The sequence below is a fragment of the Myotis myotis genome, unplaced genomic scaffold (assembly GCF_014108235.1).
Source record: "Myotis myotis isolate mMyoMyo1 unplaced genomic scaffold, mMyoMyo1.p scaffold_m19_p_2, whole genome shotgun sequence".
Classification (NCBI taxonomy): Eukaryota; Metazoa; Chordata; class Mammalia; order Chiroptera; family Vespertilionidae; genus Myotis; species Myotis myotis.
This window is the reverse complement of record NW_023416324.1, coordinates 60,618,078-60,630,175: the sequence shown is the minus strand read 5'-3', so window position 1 is coordinate 60,630,175 and position 12,098 is coordinate 60,618,078.

Sequence of the window (12,098 nt, the reverse complement as noted above, 5' to 3'; positions counted from 1 at the left end):
GATGTTTCTGGCTCTCTGTCCCTCTCCTTTTCTCTCTGTAAAAAATCAATAAAATATATATTTAAAAAAATAATAAAATAAACCATAGATTTAAAAAATAAAAGAGATTAACCAAAGAACATAAGTGCATAGTCCATAGACACAGAAATAGTGTGGCGAAGGAGGCCAGGGCTGGGTGTGGCAGCTGGGTGGAGGTGGGCAAAGTAGTGGTAAATGGGGGACATCTGTAATAGTATCAATAATAATCTATAATAATAAAAGCATAATATGCTAATTAGACCAGACAGTAGAATGACCTTCTGACCTTCCAGATGTCATTCCAGATGTCCTTCCAGATTAAACCGCTGCCCAAAGGCCAAGGCAGAGGTGGTTAGGGGTAATCAGGCAGTCAGGTGAGCAGTTAGGGGAGATCAGGCAGGCAGGCGAGTGGTTAGGGGCGATGAAGCAGGCAGGTGAGTGGTTAGGGGCAATGAGGCAGGTAGGCAAAGTGGTTAGGGTAGGGGTGATTAGGCAGGTGAACGGTTAGGAGCCAATGGTCCCAGATTGCGAGAGGGCTGTCCAACTGCCTGTTTAGGCCCGATCCCTGCAGTCAGACATCCCCCGAGGGGTCCCGGATTGCAAGAGGGTGCTGGCTGGGCTGAGTGACGCCCTCCCCCGCCCCTGCCCCCATGCATGAATTTCGTGCACTGGGCCTCTAGTAAATAAATAAGTATAATGAAATGGTTAAACCATTAAAAAAATAAAAGTAAAATATGGAATAGTGTAAAGGGATTTCAGTGACCCAGGCTGTGGGGGTAGCAGGTTGCAATAATAAATGAGATCTTAGAAGGCCTCATTGAGAAAGTGGCATTTGATCAAAGTTTTAAAGCTGGTGATCAAATTAGCCATGCAGAATACCTAGCAGAAAAAAATTCTAGGCAGAAGACATAGCTAGTGCAACATCTCTGAGATAGAAACACACATTGCATGCAAAGAAAAAGGAGAGAGAACATTATTTCTAGATTGGAGTGAGCAACTATGATATAAGAAGATGAGGTATTCTTTGTCTCCTTGGGCTGCCATTAAAATGGGGGTGGGAGGAGGAAATACCACAGATTAGGTGGCTTAAACAACAGATATGTATTTTCTTATAGTTCTGGAAGTTAGAAGATCCAAACAGGTCCAGCAGAGGTGGTTCCTGATGAGCGCTCTCTTCTAGACTTGTAGCAGTTGACTTCTCACTTTGTGCTCCCATAACCTTTCCTGGCTGCATGTGTGAATAGACAGAGAAAGAGAGACCTCTTTCTTTCTTTCCCTTTTTATAAGGCCACCAATCCTAGGATTCCATCCTTCTGACCTCATTTTACCTTAATTACCTCCTAAAGCCCTATCTCCAAATACAGTCATATTGAGGGTTAAAGCTTCAACATAAAAATTGGGTAGAGAATGAGGGCGAGGGGGTCAACAAGGTAAAAGTAGAGGACCGATGATATAGGGCCTTGCAGACTATTGTCAAAGCTTGGGCTGGTTTTCTCTGGATTCCTCTATACAAGGGAATTTTATGATTCTGAATTCTATTAGGCCATATAATTTTTCTTCACATTATTTTTGAATTTTTATTCAGACTGAAATGGCAAGAGACAAAACTATGAAGATACTAGAGTTGAATCTCAAACATCAGCTTTGAATACTGGCTTTGAATATAATTGGAATAATTTGTCTGAACTTATTAATTGAATTCTATATCACAAACCTTGGAATTAAACTCTCTTTCATTTAACATGCAAATCTATGCAGAAACATGCAAAACAGGATTCATAAAGCAACTGAAACATATCTTCAGGCTTTACTATAGAGGTCAAAGAATGCAGATGGCAGGCAGGGAACATAAATTCTTTAAAGAGAGTTTTTATATAACCTATTACGCCAAAATATATATTAGATGTATACTAGACTGGAAAACTGATAGCTCAAGCAAAAAATGGGATGAGACACTGTTCAATTTAATTACAGAAATTCCTGCTCCATGCTTATAAAATATAATAATGGTCTAGTACAGTGGTCGGCAAACTGCGGCTCGCGAGCCACATGTGGCTCTTTGGCCCCTTGAGTGTGGCTCTTCCTAAGCCTTAGGAGTACCCTAATTAAGTTAATAACAATGTACCTACCTATATAGTTTAAGTTTAAAAAATTTGGCTCTCAAAGGAAATTTCAATCATTGTACTGTTGATATTTGGCTCTGTTGACTAATGAGTTTGCCGACCACTAGTCTAGTAGATAATGTGCAAAAATGTCTAATTACCACTTAAAATTAACTATTCAACACATATGTAACAGCAATTTTTGGCAGAATATATCCTTCCATTTAGCCAAAAAGTAGTCTACCTAGTAAAAAATCTAATTTGATCTTTATCCAATGTAATTTTAAAAATTAAATGCAAAAAGGAAACAAAGAAATTTAAAGATAGTTTGTGCTCATGGATTGCAATAAATAATATAGTTAAAATGTCCATATCACCCAAAGCAATCTACAGATTCAATGCAACCCCTATCACAATTCCAATGGTATTTGTCACACAAATAGAATAAAACAAAAAATTCTAAAATTTGCGTAGAACCAAAAAGACACCAAATAGCCAAAGCAATCCTGAGAATAAAAAGAACAAAACCAGAGGTATCACACTTCTTGGTTTCAAACTATATTACAAAGTTATAGTAATAAAAGTGGTTTGATATTGACAGAAAAACAGATACGCAGACCAATGGAACAAAACTGAAATCCCAGGAATAAACCCACACATATACAGGGTGGGGCAAAAATAGGTTTACAGTTGCTGGTATGGAAAATAATACAGCAATCTATATCTATAAAAGACTAAGTGACTGAACGACTGTCCGTTCAACCAGCCAACCAGCTGGCTGGCCAGTATTATGATATGCACTGGCAATTTAAAAATAAACGTTGACTCACACATGTGCCATACATATAAAGCTCTTGCTGCCAATTGCATGCATGCATTTCGATCTGTCATTGTCGATTGTGAATTTGGTTGTTTTTGTCGACATTCTGAAACTGAAAGAAAGGGGAAATTGTTGACAGAATATGTCTGAAGACCAACTATTGTCACAACGTACCTCTGAAGCTGAAAGAAGCCTGTGTTGTTGACAGAATGTATCTGAAATATATCTTCCAATTAAATTCTTTTCAATGTACACAGATCCATGCACAGGGCCACTAGTTAATGAATAACAACACAAAGATACACTGTGTTTCATATACTTACAACTATAAACCTACTTTTGTGCCACTCTGTATTTATGACATAGTTTATAACAAAAGAGCCAAGACCATAAAGTGGGGAAAGAACAGTGAGTTCAATAAGTGTCATTGGGAAAACTGAACAACCACATGTAAGAGAATTAAACTAGACTGCTATTTCAACAGCATACACAAAAATTAATTCAAAATTCATTGAAGACTTGAATTAAGAGATAAACTCGACCTAACCGGTTTGGCTCAGTGGATAGAGCGTCGGCCTGCGGACTCAAGGGTCTCAGGTTCGATTCCGGTCAAGGGCATGTACCTTGGTTACGGGCACATTCCCAGTGGGGGGTGTGCAGGCAGCAGCTGATCGATGTTTCTCTCTCATCGATGTTTCTAACTCTTTATCCCTCTCCCTTCCTTTCTGTAAAAATCAATAAAATATATTTTTAAAAAAGAGATAAACTCATAAAATACATAGGAAAAAACATAGGCACTCAACTCCTGGGCATTGATCCTGGGCATATTCTTGTGGATTTGACTCCAAAGAGAAAAAATAACAAAAATAAACAATTTGGATTACATTAAGCTTAAAAGCTTCTGCACAGCAAAGGAAACCATCAACAAAATGATAGAGCAATCACCTGAGTGGGAGAAGATATTTGCAATTGATATTTTTGCTTGAGGTTAATATCCAAAATATATAAATAACCCATAAAACTCAACAACAACAAGAAAAAACAATCCTATTAAAAAAATGAGTGGAAGATCTGAATAGACATTTAACAATGAAGATATACAGATGGCCAACAGGCACTTGAAAAATGTTGTTCAACATCACTAATTATTAGGAAAATGCAAATTCAAACCACAATGATATATCAGCCTCATATATGTTAGAATGGCTATTATCAAAAGGAGAAATAAGAGGCTGTGGAGAAAATGGAAACTTCTTACATTGTTAGTGGGATTTTAAATTGGCACAGCCACTATGGAAACGATTTGGAGGTTCCTCATAAAAATTAAGAATAGAAGTACCATATAATTCAGTTATTCCACTTCTGGGTATATTTATCAAAAGAATATGAAAACACAAGTAATTTTAAAAGGTATTTGCATCTCTATGATGTTTGTATCATTGTTTATAATAGCCAAAATATGGTAAAAAAAAAACAAAACAAAAAAAAAACTGTGTCCATCAACTGATGATTGGATGAATATGTAATACACACACACACACAACGGAATATCGGAATATAGTGGGGCCTTGACTTACGAGTTTAATTCGTTCCGTGACAGAGCTCATAACTCAAATTACTCATATGTCAAATCAATTGTGAACGAGTGAAACACGTGATGCTGGGCTGATGTGGCATTCACTGTAACGTTCGCAGCTCCAACTAGCGGTGGGGTATCTGAAGCTGGCTCGTAACCCGAATTTTAGCTTGCAATTCAAAGCAAAAAATCAGCCAAGAGACGACTCTATCTCGAAAAACTCGTTAGTCAGAGCACTCGTAAGTCAAGGCCCCACTGTACTAGTTGCCATTAAAAAAAAAAGATGAAATATTGTAATTTGCAACAACATGGATGGGCCTCAAGGAGATTATGCTCAGTGAAATGAGTCCAAAAGAAAAAGAAAAAAATCATGATTTTATTCATATCCTAATATATAAAAACCCAGGGTCCGTAATGTCCAAAACGACCGAAGGCTCTATGAATGCCAGGCTGCATATACAGCAGGCTCTGGTGGGCGGGGACTGGCGAGCAGGCTGAACTACTGACCTCTATGTCTGAGAGATCAGCAGGTCAGCCCACTTGCCAGCAGCCTGGGGTGGCTGTTGATCAGCCCCGCCTCTCTGATCAGGCCTGGAGATAGGCCCAGAGATGCTGACTTGCATAGAAACCGACAAATCAGAACCAAATCTGGGTGAACTGCAAAGAGCCAATGGCTGCCTAGGAGGTGGAGCATCTGATGCTGACTGGGATAGAAACCAACCAATCAGAACCTAATCTGGGTGAACTGCAAAGGCAGAACCTAAGGTGGGAGCTGAGGAAGGGTTTTAAGTGCAACAGCTGTTTGGTGTAAGGTGTAAGAAAGTGGTTCAATTTTTTAATGACCAGTTTGGCAGTATAGTGCATATGGCTGGCTATCAGTCCAGATATAGGGATTATATATTTTTGTCTGCCAAGAGCATCTCCTCCTGCTGAAAAAAGCGCCCCCCCCCCCATTTATGCAATCCTATCCTATATAATCTATCTATACTAATAAAAGGGTAATATGCTAATTAGACCAGGTCGACCTGCCATCTTCCAGATGTCCAACTTCCTTCCAGACAAAGCCATGGTGGTGGGGGCTGAGGCAAAGGCAGTTGGGGGCAAGATCAGTCTGGCAGGGGAGGGCAGTTAGGGGTGATCAGGCAGGCATGCAGAGATATTAGGGGCGATCAGGCAGGCAGGCAGAGGCAGTTAGGGGTGATCAGGCAGGCAGATGAGTGGTTAGTAGCCAGTGGTCCCAGATTGGGAGAAGAATGTCCAACTGCTGGTTTGGTATCAGGCTTAAACCAGGAGTCAGACATCCCCCAAGGGGTCACAGATTGGAGAGGGTGCAGGCTGGGCTGATGGATGCCCCCTCCATGCCCGAATTTTGTGCACCGGGCCACTAGTCTATATATATAAAAAGGTAGTGACTGTGATGACCAAAACAACTGGTCAACTGAACAGCAGGCTTCATGGGGCAATCAGGCCGGCAGGGGGGCAGTAAAGGGTGACTAGGCCAGAAGTGGGGGGCAGTGAGGGGCAACCTGGACAGCAGGAGGGAGAAGTTAGGGGCAACCAGGATGGCAGGGAGGCCAGTTAGAGGCTACCAGGCTGGCAGGGGGGCCAGTTAGAGGTGACCAGGCTGGAAGACAGAGGTGATTAGGGGCGACAAGTTCAGCAGGGAGGACAGTTGGGGGTAATCAGGCCAGGAGGCAGAGGTGATTAGAGGTAATCAGGCCAGTGGGGGGGAGAGGGCAGGGGCAGGGGAATGTGGATAGGGCCTAAACCGGTAGTCAGACATCCCTAGAGGGGTCCTGGATTGGAGAGGGTGCAGGCTGGGCTGAGGGGAACCCCCTCCTGTGTACGAATTTTGTGCACCAGGCCTCTAGTGTGGAATATAAAACAATAAAATAAAAAGAGAAAAAAAAATAACCAAAAAGCAAACTCATAGATTTGGATAACTGATAGGTGGTCACCAGAAGAGAAGGGCAGTGAGGATGAGGGCAAAAATGGGTAAATGGGGTCAAATGTGTGATGAGAGATGGAAACCAGATTTCTGGTGGTAAACACACTGTACAGATAGTAAATTACAGTTGTACACCTGAAATTTATATAATGTTATAAACCGATGTTACCTGAATCAAAACAAATAAAAAAGAAATGCAGGTAAAAAAATTAGTTACTGGTACAGAATTAGAATTATTATCAAAGCTTGGTTATTTGTAAAAATATTATAAGCATGTATTATTTTCAATTTATATCACCATAATTAAGTGGCTCACATTGCTTTATTCCAAAACTAATTTTCTGTATGTGATAGAGTATAGAATATTTCACCCAGTGCAAATCTATGAGGAGGAAAGGAAGAAATTGCACTCATTTGTTTATAAGTCCAGGCAGGATCTAAGAGATCAGCTGTCTAATTGTCTCATTTTACAGATGGAAAGAGATGCAGAGATGTTAAATAGTGAAACGTGAATTTGAGATTATTTTCTCTCACAAAGATTTATTGTTTCCATTCCTATCTACCCATTCAGCTCCAAAGCTAGCCAAATAAACAAATACATAAATAATTTTTAAATGTCATTTTAAAAATAAGGCTGACTAAAATTGAAATACTCGCAAGCTCATACCTGTCAGAATGGCTATCATCAACAACTCAACAAATGACAAGTGCTGGTGAGAAAAGGGAACCTTAGTATACTGCTGGTGTGAATGCAGACTGGCACAGTCATTATGGAAAACAGTATGGAGTTTCTCAAAAAATTAAATATGGAACTGCCATTTGACCCAGTGATCCCAATTCTAGGAAGGATCACCTAAGAAACTCAAAACACCAGTCTGAAGGAATATATGCACCCCTATGTTCATAGCACCACAATTTACAACAGCTAAGATCTGAAAATGCCCATTATTAGATGAGTGGATAAAAAAGTTGTGGTAGCCCAGTTGGTGTGTCTCAGTGGTTGAGAACTGACCTATGAACCTGGAGGTCATGGTTCAACCCAGTCAGAGCACATGCCCAGGTTGTGGGCTCAATCTCCAATGTGGGGCGGGCAGGAGGCAGCCAATCAATGATTCTCATCATTGATGTTTCTATCTCTCTCTCCCACTCTCTGAAATCAATAAAAATAGATATATTTTTAAAAAGCTGTGATACATTTACACTGTGGTACTATGCAGCTATAAAAAAGAAGGATCTCTTACTCTTTGAGATAGCATGGAGGGACCTGGAGAGTATTATGCTAAGCAAAATAAGCCAGGCAAAGAAAGACAAGTATTACATGATCTCATCCATATGTGGATTCTAACAACAAAATAAACTGTTGAACAAAATAGATCCAGAAACATAGAAGCAGGAAACAGACTGATGAATCTCAGAGGAAAGGTGGGGTTGGGATGGGGTGGGGAGAGATTAATTGGGGAATGTATATGCATATATGCATAGTTCATGGAAACAAACAATAGTGAGGTGAAGGTTTGGGGGAGGGGGGTGCAGAGAAGAGGGAGGGTTAATGGGAATAAAAAGGAGGACATCTATAATACTTTCAACTATAAAGATAAATTTAAAAAAATAAAATACAACTATTTGCTGTAAGTTTTTATAATAAATTACACATTTCAACCCTAGAGAAGAGGAATAAATTTTTTTCAGGATCATCGGACTACAAAATTTCTATCATTTTTGGTGTTAATTGGGTCTGCAAGGTATTTTATTGTTTTGTTTTGCTTTTTAGCCCATCTAGGAAAAATGGGATAGCAATCTCCAATGTGGGGCGGGCAGGAGGCAGCCAATCAATGATTCTCATCATTGATGTTTCTATCTCTCTCTCCCACTCTCTGAAATCAATAAAAATAGATATATTTTTAAAAAGCTGTGATACATTTACACTGTGGTACTATGCAGCTATAAAAAAGAAGGATCTCTTACTCTTTGAGATAGCATGGAGGGACCTGGAGAGTATTATGCTAAGCAAAATAAGCCAGGCAAAGAAAGACAAGTATTACATGATCTCATCCATATGTGGATTCTAACAACAAAATAAACTGTTGAACAAAATAGATCCAGAAACATAGAAGCAGGAAACAGACTGATGAATCTCAGAGGAAAGGTGGGGTTGGGATGGGGTGGGGAGAGATTAATTGGGGAATGTATATGCATATATGCATAGTTCATGGAAACAAACAATAGTGAGGTGAAGGTTTGGGGGAGGGGGGTGCAGAGAAGAGGGAGGGTTAATGGGAATAAAAAGGAGGACATCTATAATACTTTCAACTATAAAGATAAATTTAAAAAAATAAAATACAACTATTTGCTGTAAGTTTTTATAATAAATTACACATTTCAACCCTAGAGAAGAGGAATAAATTTTTTTCAGGATCATCGGACTACAAAATTTCTATCATTTTTGGTGTTAATTGGGTCTGCAAGGTATTTTATTGTTTTGTTTTGCTTTTTAGCCCATCTAGGAAAAATGGGATAGCTTTCCATCCTGTTTCAGACACATCTCCCAAATCAGTTTTCCATCCATAAAGAAAGACCTCAAAACAGTATGTTGGCATCCATGTATAGATTTTTTTTCTAAATGAGGAATTTTACACAGGGTAGATCTATGCTCTTTACACTAGACCATATTACCAAAAGAATACCTCAAGAAAAAAAAAAAAGGCCTTTGTTATGGCCCCATGCACCCAAGGGTCATTGTTCTATCGCAATCAGTGATCATTGTTACACTTATAAGGTGGTGACTTCTGTAACACTGCCTTGAGTTATAACCCTGAAAGTACTAGGAAGCAAAGAAACCAGCAAAGCTGACCCAACAAAGACAGATATAAAATTAGCAGTTGACTAGAGATAACTTTATGCCAGTTGCCAAGGGCAACGCACAACTGATGGATAATGTAATAATGCACATTAAGCCACACTTATACTAAATAAGTTCACAACATCATTAATATCCTTAGCAGCAGGGGCACCAAGCTGACTGAGGTAAGCAAAGGTGTTGATGATGACTATACCTCAGGGAAAGGCCTAACCACTTAATGACCTGATAGGATTCATAACAGGAGGAAAAAAGGACACTGCAGTCTCTGCTTCATTTGTCCTTGCTTTTAACTTAAATCACCCCTGTAACCCTTTCTTTCCACTGCTGCCACATAGTACATGTCGCTCTTCTTCAGCGGTTCTCAACCTGTGGGTCATGAACAATGAAAATACATTCTGCATATCAGATATTTACATTATGATTCATAACAGTAGCAAAATTACAGTTATGAAGTAGCCATGAAAATAATTTTATGGTTGGGGGTCACCACAACATGAGGAACTGTATTAAAGGGTTGCAGCATTAGGAAGGTTGAGAACCACTGCGAGTCTTATTGAAGGTTAGGGATATAGCTCTACGTTTATAATCTTATGGACATAGATTCTCCTGTCAGCAAGCCTCTTAATTTTTATTGTGTCCTGATTATTCTTTCCCGTTCATGGGCTGCTTCTTTGCTATGCTGATTGCCTGCCTTCTGCTCTACATTAGAAGGGGGATTAGGGGGTAGGAGAGAAGTGAGAAAGGAGAAGAAAAAAAAATTGACTGTGTGAGGAAGTTATGCCTATATAAAGGCTATCATAGACAGAATCATGAAGGCAAAAATAGTGTCTGACCACTACCACTCCTTACATTAATTGTTCCCAGGTTACCACTGATATGGCTAGCTAAACCATTCCCTATGGCATGTCAAATCCGGATCTTTCTTTGTCTCTGTTCCCCATGAATACACTCACCAGCATTCACTTAGGAGCCAGTTGACTTAATACCTTTACAGTTAATCTGAGTTCTGATTAGAAATGCCTTGAGTAAAAGAAGCGAATCAACCAGAGCAACTTCAGACTTCATGACAGTTTCTAGAGCTAGCACGTCAAATCGCAGTCCCCGGGTTGCATGCCTTGTTTATTTGGCCCGTGTTAGCCTTTGAGTTTGACATGCTTATTCTAAAGAATGGAGCAGAGATAGGTTGTGCTTGGGGTATTGTACATTCCTTAAATAATACTTCCTAGTAGTCAGCAGCTCTGTATTCTATGGAGTTGGCTTGATCTATATGAAATCACAAGCCCAAATGATGTTAGAATTCTGAAGGACCTTCCAGATGATCTAGCCAACCACTCTTGCTTTTCATTTAAGAATTACTAAGAGCTTTTCCAAAGAATGTGATTATGACTACAGTAGTCCTACAGTGTTCTCCACAAATAATGACCTTAGAAATAAGTAAGTACTTTGAGAATTGTCACTCAAAATGGACTCTAGATTCAGGTTGCCTAAATTTGAATCCTGGTTCCAACATTTACTAAGACTTTTTGGCAAGGTAAGTTACTTAATCTCCCTCTTTTTTCATCTGAAAAATTGGATTAATAATATTATCTATATCATCCTCATAGGATGACTATGAGGATTTAATAAAGTAGTAATTGTAAAGCACAATAAACTAGAGCATGGCAAATGCTCAATAAATTTAATGCCATTAGTAAAGGAATGGCAGAAAACTCAAACAGGGGCTGTCTGTACTTAGATGGTGCAGTCTTCTTATCTTGTTCTTTTATCTTCTTATCTTGTTTTTTTCTACTACAGGCCCGGTGCACAAAAATTTGTGTACTCAGGGGGGAGGTCCCTTAGCCCGGCCTATGCCCTCTCGCAGTCTGGGACCCCTCAGGGGATGACCACCTGCTGGCTTAGGCCTGCTCCCCGGGGGATTGGGTCTAAGCTGGCAATCAGACATCCTTCTGGCAGCCCAGCAGCCCTCGTGGAATGTCCACTTGCCAGCGGAGAGCAACCTAAGCTGCAGTCGGACATCCTTAGCACTGCTGAGGAGGTAAGAGAGGCTCCCACCACCACCGCTGTACTGGCAGCCATCAGCCTGGCTTGTGGCTGAGCAGAGTTGCCCCCTATGAGAGCGCACTGACCACCAGAGGACAGCTCCTGCATTGAGCGTCTGCCCCTTGGTGGTCAGTGTGTGTCATAGTGACCAGTCATTCCCAGTCTTTCTGTTGTTAGGGTCAGTTTGCATATTACCCTTTTACTATATAGGATAGAGGCCTGGTGCACGGGTGGGGGCCAGCTGGTTTGCCCTGAAGGGTGTCCCGGATCAGGGTGGGGGTCCTGCTTGGGTGCCTGGCCAGCCTGGGTATGGGGCTGATGGCTGTTTGCAGCTGGTCACACCCCCGTCAGGGTGGGAGTCCCCACTGGGGTGCCTGGCCAGCCTGGATGAGGGGCTGATGGCTGTTTTCAGGCTGCCTGCACCCCCTTCAGGGTGGGGGTCCCCACTGGGGTGCCTAGCCAGTCTGGATGAGGGGCTGAGGGTTTCCAAGCTGGCCAAGCCTACTGGCGACTGAAGCTCCCAGCCTCTCCTTTTTTTCTTTTTTTTTATTCTGGGATTTATTTACCTTCTATAATTGAAACTTTGTTGCCGCTCCAGCTCCAAGGCGACGGCCAGGTATCTGGGGTTTGTTTAGCTTCTATAATTGAAACTACGTTGCTTTCGGAGCTCATAACCTGGCTGTGGTAGGCGAGTAACCTCGGCTTCCTCCATCACTGGAGCAAGCAAGCCTCTT